Raw genomic sequence first — 8,549 nt, 5'->3', positions numbered from 1 at the left:
GGCACTCAAAAACATGTCATAAACAATTATAAAATGGGAGCTTGACTCAATAGTAAGTTGATGTTATTTTTTAATGTTTATTTAGAAGTAGGAACAAACAGATCAAAGTGTTTTTAAGTCTAAGATTCTTTGGATAATTACCTCAACTGCACGTAGCCTGGGCAGATATGATTAACTTAGCTAGAGAAAGATTATGTGGGATTTACAGTGGGGAAAAATGCTAGTAAATCTGACTGAATGTGAATTTCTGGATTTATGGACAGATGCCAGGAAAGGACATTGTCGCAGTTTCATGGAGTATTTCACAGTTTTAAAGCAATGTTTGTGCTTCTATCAGCAGTTGCAAACTAATCAACAATGCTTGCTTGGTAAGCTATTAGGATCTACTAATCTGGTTTTTTTTTTTTTATCTTTTTGAATATGCAAGATAAGCAGACTCTGGAAAGAACTAATTCAACAAGTCTTACTTGGGCATCTTTTTAATAGGCTATGTTCTGCTGCTTTACCTTTTCATAATTACACTTGATGCCTTATCAAGCATTTGACCAAATGTTTAATTATAAAGTAACATGAGGGCCCTGTTGGTTATGCATAGCTTCTTTTACCACGTTTCCTTTAACTGTGGCTTTCTTCTTTCTCTTCTCCATGTGCTCTGATATATGCTGCTGATCACATACACTAAGATTTTCAGAGATTTTCAAACTAACTTTTCTTTTGCAAACTTGATTGGAATTCAAGGTATTAAATTATGGCTTGAATAGCTTAGCCTGAGGTAAAAGATAACCCTACAGATTGTCTAGAAACCAACCTGCTTATTTATTCTCTATACAGATCCAAGTCCATTTGGTTGTGAAATGTCCATTTTATTGAACAGGAAGCTTTAGAGGACACTTACCGGGAAAGAAGAACTGTCTTTGTAAACCACAATAATAATATTCTCCTCAGATACAGACAACATGGTGGAAAGTGGTTTGTCTTTTCCTTTCTCCACAGATATTTTGCTGATGGTGAATTATCCTTGAGAAGGATACATGAGGTATTGTTCACTCATGCATTTATTCTTTTCAAGGCAATACTCTGGATTCCAGACACAAACGCAATGGTTCTGTGGTCACCGGCATGGCACACAATTAGCTGCACCCCATTTTAGCTTTGCCTTACTATAGATGTCTTTACCATATTGCAGAGTGTGGAATAATACTTGAATACACTTTTCATTGTTTAAGTATTAATAAAATAAAAATTTGTTTCATTACAGGATTGATATTAAAGCTATTTTTGTTTGGTTGGATTGTGTGTGTATGTGTATGTGTGTGCGTGTGTGTGTGCCTGTCCTAAGGGCTTGAACTCAGGGCCTGGACACTGTCCCTGGGCTTTTGTGCACAAGGCTAGTGCTCTACCAAGTGAGCCACAGCTCCATTTCAGGCTTTTTGGTGGTTAATTGGAGATAAGACTCTCATTGACTTTCCTTTCAGGGCTAGCTTCACACTATGATCCTCAGATCTCAGCCTCCTGAATAGCTAGGATTACAGGCGTGAAACACTAGTACCCAAAAGCTGTTTTGTTTTCTTTTCTTTTCTGAGTAGCATTTAAGCTCAGAGCCTAGCACTTGCTCAGCTTGCTTGCTAGGCTGGCAGGAAGGAAGCAGAATGATACAAGAAGGAACCAGGAATAAGTTGTGCCTTGAAAGACATGCCCTCATAAACTAATTCATCCTACATCCTAATAGCCCATCCAGTAAGAACTCATCAATGAATTATCTCATTAGGGAAGTTAGCATCTCATGACCTAATCATTATCAATAGCACCAGGAGATGGGGACAAACCTGTCATACATGAGCAGTTTGGGGGATAGTTAATATTGAAACTGCAATAAAAACATACACAGGTCCAAGTGCATTGAGGATTTTGAATGACAAGCATCAGCACAATGATCTAAAAATAACAAAACCATGATTTATCCAAAATAACTCCCTTGACAAAAATTCGTATTATTTATTCCATCCATTTATTTACTCATTCACTGATCCCTTGATGTCTTGCACTGTGCTCAACTGCGGAGATGAAAACTACAGAAACTCACAGACCAACTGGAGAAAAAGACAAATCTCTCACCAAGTATAGGGTAATAAGTTTTTTAACAGGGAAAACATCAAGTTAAGGTGTAATTTGTATACCATGTTGTCCTGTTTATTTGGCTGGTTATCTTGGCTGTCTCCCCATTATGCTGATGTTTGATGAAAAAGAGGACTTATCTATTGCTATCTACAATGTATGACAGACACTATTATAGTTCATAAGGCTAATAATCTCCTTTGGGTTTCTTGCTGCCTGTGTTATTAAGTGTGTACCACTATTGTACCACACCCAATAGTTTAAGTCATAGAATTATAATTTCACTTTCCCATTTCCAAAATAGCATAATTATATCCCCCCAAATAACTTATTTCTATATGAAGTTCAGACAGCTCTCAAAAAATTATTTCAAATAAATTTTTTATCAATGGGTGAACTTTAATTTCCAACTAGGATTGTTTACTTGGGACTATATTTACCCTCTTGTCTAAAACAATTTAAATGAAACAATAATGTTCAAGATTTAAGATCTTATCCAATAAAGAACAAAAACCACTAAATGAGTTAAGCCATCCAACTGTACTGTCCAATGTCATATAAAGTTTCTAGACTGTGAGACTCAGAAACTAAAGCTAGAAAGATTATATGAGAGTAATGTACAAAAAATTAATTCCATACATTAGCATTCAACAAGCATAAATTGACATTAAAAACATCACTTACAATGGTCTCAAATATTTAATAACTCTTTAGTAAAAACTCTTTAGTGAAAGCTTGGTAGTAGATTCCTGTCATCTCAACTTCTTGGGAGACACAGATTGGGAGAATCTCAGTTCCAAGGCTAGCTCAAGAAAGGAAATTACCAAGACTCAGTCTCATCAAACAAGCTGGGCATGGTGGTTTATGTCTTTAATCCCATCTTCAGGGGAAGGAGAGGTAGGAAGAACACATCCAAGGCCAGTCCAAGCAAAAATGCAAGACCCTATCTAAAAATAAACTAAAGGAGAAAAAAGGGCTTGAGGCATGGCTCTGGTGGTAGAGTGCCTGCCTAGCAAGCATTAGGCTTTGAGTTCAAATCTCAGTATGACCAGTAAATAAATAAATAAATATTTAGTAGGTTGTGTATTCTGAATTTTGCTCACTAACCAGTCCACTGCTCTTAAGAAACAAGATGAGAAAACAAATGTCAAAAGACATACCAAAACGCCCTGATAGTAGAGGGCTAGAGATGTGTGTGTTCATTCAGCCAGTTATATGAACTAACAACTCTCTTCTGTCAAAAAGCCTATTCTCAATTGCATAAGACCAAACAACAACCCCATAGTTCCTTAAACTGGATCAGCCTCACCGACGCTTCTAACAGTATTAGAATAGCTCTTTGTGTGATACCTGTGCTAAGAGGTTAAGTGGTTTTCATCCATACTTGAAGTTTTCTCATCTAACAAATCAGTTCTAACCCAAAGATTTGTGGGGAGGGTGTCTCTATTCTGAAAGATTTCCGCTGTCTGTTTCTCTTTGTGCTTGTACCAGTTGGCAGGACCTAAGATCTTAGAAGAGAACCACAGATCTTTAAGAGCTGAACCACCATTAATCTGATAAGGCTGACCTAGAATCCCCTTTTGTACTTTTTTTGAAGGATGTGAGTCAAAAGCCGATTCATTCAAATCCGAGTATAATCAGGACTTTAAGTAAAATACTTCAAATTCTTTAGGAGAAAACAAACAAAAGTTTATGAATACAATTTTCTTTCCTGTCTGCTTGGCTCATTAAGGCAGTTCTACTGGCTGCCTAACTTTTGCCATGAGCTTGCTACCAAACTCTACCTTTCAAGATATCACCTGTCAATATATAACCCCCTCAACCCAAAGACCACAAGTGATTTTGACATTGCTTACTCACATAAGCACATGGAAACAAACAGGGATTCTCCGAGAGGGACAGAACACACCAGAAAGAAAATACTGGAAAGAGTACCTAGGGGATGATAGAAGATAACATGATCAGGATTCTGTTATCACCCATTATCAATGTTGCTTTTGAATAAGTCAAGGCAGACTAAGTATGGGAGTGGTGGGGAGATGGTGGTGGGGAAGGCTAGGGTGGGTCACATGCCACTTATGTGGGTTTTTATAACTGCTACAATTTTCCCCTGGGAGGGACTGTCACTTTCCTTCCTGACAGATAATGGGGCATTTATGCAAACCAACATCACTATGCTGGAGGTGATCGTGCAATTGCTGTTCAATAAGCAAGAAGCTTTCAATGTAAAGTAAAATAACATAATGTAACCTATACAAAAACCGAGGTACATAAGGGTTTCAGAAGAGCTATAGCAGGAAGCTTTCCAGATGGACAAAAGGAAGGGAGGTGCAAGCTAAGGGCTAGTAAAGAAAAGAAGTGAAATACCATGCAATCCGTGAGAACCAACGAACAGCTTTCTACTTCTGGGTACAAATGAAAAGATGTAGCAGGTGATGGCCCTGCCAAAGTGCTTAGATATTATCTTTTAAATTATGCAGGCCTCTTTTCTAAGCAAGGAAAAGATAAACTCATCTTTTCCTTAAAAAAATTCTAACAAAGGGTACATAATGTGGATAAATATGCATTTATCCATAATAAAACTAAAGTATAGTATGCACAGAGGTGAATTTCCATAGTGTAACTCCTTTGAGCTATTAACTGACAGTCTAACAAACTGAATGCCAAGAAGCCAAACATATTTTAACTGATTGGGGTGGAACGCAGGGGAAGGGAGGTGAATGAATGGAGAAAGGGATGGTGGGCAAATGTAGCCATAATACTTAATGTACATATGTAAAAGTAGAAAGAGGAAACTCAGGGATATGGGTGGAGTTTGGCTCAATGAGGGAGAGAAATGATGGAAGGGGTAACATGGATCAAGATGCATTATACTCATGGATCCACATGTTGAATCAAAGCCCTATGTACAACTATTTAAAGATGATAATTTTTAATTAAAAATAAAGTAATATTTCCTTCCATTGCTCAATGGAGGTAAAGTCCAGTTTATAGTCATGTGATCCCAGAGTCTATATTCTCACAACTATTGCTTTTGTCAACATATAGAGGCACAGCCAAATATAATTTTCTTAATTCCATTGCCTGGTAATATTTTGGTGCTTGTTGTAGACAGATGGTCTTGGAGGCTTTAGTGTTGGCTTGCTACTATCTATGTCTTCAACACTTCCCCATGCCATCTGAGGTTTTTTTCCTGGGGGAGAAAAAGTGCACAGGGGCTCCAGCAGGAGGGAGAAAGCAGGATGGGGAAGAAGGATGTCTCAGTGGAACTCTTTTCTTTTTTTCTTTTTTTTCAGTCATGGGATTTGAACTCTGGACCTGGGCATGTCCCTGAGATCTTCAGCTCAAGGCAACTACTTGAGCCAAAGCACCACTTGTGGTTTTTCTAGTGGTTAATTGGAGATAAGAGTCTTAAAGGGACTTTCCTGCCTAGGCTGGCTTTGAACCGTGATCCTCATACCTCAGCCTCCTGAGTAGCTAGGATTACAGGTGTGAGCCATAGGTACCCAGTTTAGTGGGGCTCTTTTTTATATATCATATATTTTTATTATAAGAGGAACTCTTTATATATGTGTTTCCATGAAACTATTCTTCTTCTAGTCCTGGAGAATATCACAAAACTTATTTCAGTTGCTCAAGCCAAAACTCTTGTTGGATCTCCCATGTGTGAACCTGGAAAAAATCCTTAATTTTGCTATAGGCCCATGAACTTGCCACATGACACCACCCAAACGTGCCACATGACACCGCAGTTTTTCTCGTTAAAACCTCAGAGGCAAAGGTGATATTCATGACCTTAAAGTCCAGCCTGGCCTCATGATTTGCTTTGACAGTGACAAAGCAAAGGCTCAGGCTTTAAGTGATTTTTGTGTTCCCACCTGTTCTTTTAGAATATAGCCCAGCTAGACTCCTGGAGGGATCATAAAGCAAAGCCATGTTACCCCATTTATCCAAACTAAGACCTAGATTAACCAACAACAAGGCAAACTACAGCAAGGAGAGCAAGATCAGCCATATTAGCAGATCTACCTAGCCAGCTACCCCACTTATTTTGTATGATACTGATGATCAGGATTGAATTTTATATTACAATATTAGCAATAGATAAGTGATATGTTCCTTACCCTGTTTTATTATATCCCAGACATTTCTATCTGTGGTCTAAGTTCTGTAATTTCTACCTACAAAACAACTCTCAAATTCACCACTTTTTTCCAGGTTCATTGTTCTACCATAGTCTAAGAGCTACCATCAGCTTAGGTAAGCTAAACTACTCGTTTTTCTGCCTCCACCCTATGCACTTAGAACCCATCCTTCAAATATCTGCGAAATATCAGATCACTTCAATAATTGTATTTAGTGTACTCTCATTCATTTCATTGTTCCTAGAGAAGAGTCTTAACTCCTTACAATAACCCACAGGTACTGCAAGACCTGCCTACTATGAGGCTAAAAAAAGTAGTTTTATTATACTTTCATTCTTCAAACATCTTCAAAATGTTTTAAAATGTGTTGCTACTTAGAAATATTTGCCTGCAGAAAGGTATTTTGCTATTTTAATTCTTGGAATATTATTCTGGTAAATGTACCAAAATAAAAGTTCATTTTATTAGACATGGAAGTCTGGTTTTACCAAATTGAACATAAAGATCTGGTTTTACCAAATGACAAAAATAATTTCTTTTCTTTTTTTTTTTGGGGGGGGGGTGTTGGTCGTGGGCCTTGAACTCTGGACCTTAGCACTGTCCCTCAGCTCTTCAGCTCCAGGCAAGCGCTCTATCACTCGAGCTACAGCGCCACTTTGACAAAAATAATTAACATGCAGGGTAAGAGGGCAGGATGAAAGGACAGTGGCACTGGAGACCCAAGGTATCAGCTGAAACCACAGAAGAACCAACTTACACATGGAAAAAAGGCTCACATTTGGGGGTTTAAGGGCAAATAAATAAAAATTATGCTTCTAAAGGCTCTTGCACAGCTGATCTTAACAACACACCTCTGGTGGAATAGGGGAACTAGGTTAGCCCTGAAGTAGGATGTATTAGCTCAAACACACAAATCAAACTTCCTGAGAATGGACAGGAAGTATTAAGTATTACTTGATATTCATATGCAATACTTTCACCCAAAGAAAAAAAAAACTTTTACACATTTTCCCTGTCTTATAACTGAGAAACTCAGGATTCACTGAGTTTTCATACTCAGAAATTAGTTTTCATTTTGACTTCAACCAAGCATGCTAACTTGACAATTCACATTGTTTCTTAGTCTGTGAGCTTTCCAGAAATGAGCTACAATGATTCAAGGGGCCAACTCTTAGCATCTATATAGATGGAAACATAAAAGTACCATAGGTGTAAAAATAGCAAAAATGAATTTTTGTTCTGAAACATGGTGGCTTCAGCCCCAGAACACCAGAAGTAACACAGGAATCCCTGAGAAGGGCACATGGGGCTTGCAGGAGCACCAGGACATTTTCACCTCCCAGGAAGTAATCTTCAGCATGAAGTACAGGGATAGTTGATCCCTCAGCTAGTCTAGGCTTTAAGCATTCTCTGTTATCCCTTGGAACAGGGAGAAGTTTGCTGACAGTGGAGAGAAGCAGCTGGATTCTGGTTTCCCTAGGATTTCTCACTCATTCCTCTACTCAGGAAGAGACTCCCCTAAGAAAATAAAATCCAATAAAATGGTACATGACATAGACTTTCTAACACTCTCTTTCCAAATGACTTATTTTCTGCCTTCTCTTAGTCTGAATCCTTCATCAGGAATGTCTACCCATCTTATCTGTCTACACCCAGTCTGTCCTTCACATATCACCTCACTCTACCTCACTCTGAAGCCATTAAATGACTGAGTCCACATCATAAGTCTCTCTCTTTAATAAACCATAAGTACAATCAAGTTTTCTATGCATTCCTGGTATATCACAAACATATATGTGCACACATGCATGCATATACATACATACATATACACACTATTATACACTGTGCTCTATCTCAGTAAATTACCTGTAATACAGACCTAATAATCATCGTTTTGTACATTTTATTTCTCTAATAGATTAATCTCACAAAGTTTGATCAAGCTTCTTGAATATCTCTAGAACCTGACCATTTATTTTTTTTATTGTGAAAATACTGAGAGGGATTACAATTACATGGGCAAGATAATGAGTACATTTCTTATCAAGCATCGTAGCCTCCTCCTTTGTTTCCCCTTCCCATCCCTTCCCATCCTCCCCCCACCCCCCACCCAATCCTTCTCCTCCACACCAAAGTTGTAAAGTTCGTTTTCGATATAACGACTTGTACATCTCATTGTTGCAATGGGTCCACCTGAATCCCTATTTAAACGATTTGTTTTTTCCCTTCCCCTCCACAAATTATAGCGACATCAAATACAGTGAAAGCAGGGTAGACCCTGACCAT

Source organism: Dipodomys merriami, unplaced genomic scaffold, assembly GCF_024711535.1.
Source record: "Dipodomys merriami isolate MVZ:Mamm:240054 unplaced genomic scaffold, mDipMer1.0.p SCAF_7, whole genome shotgun sequence".
Taxonomy (NCBI): domain Eukaryota; kingdom Metazoa; phylum Chordata; class Mammalia; order Rodentia; family Heteromyidae; genus Dipodomys; species Dipodomys merriami.
This window is presented reverse-complemented; position numbering follows the sequence as displayed.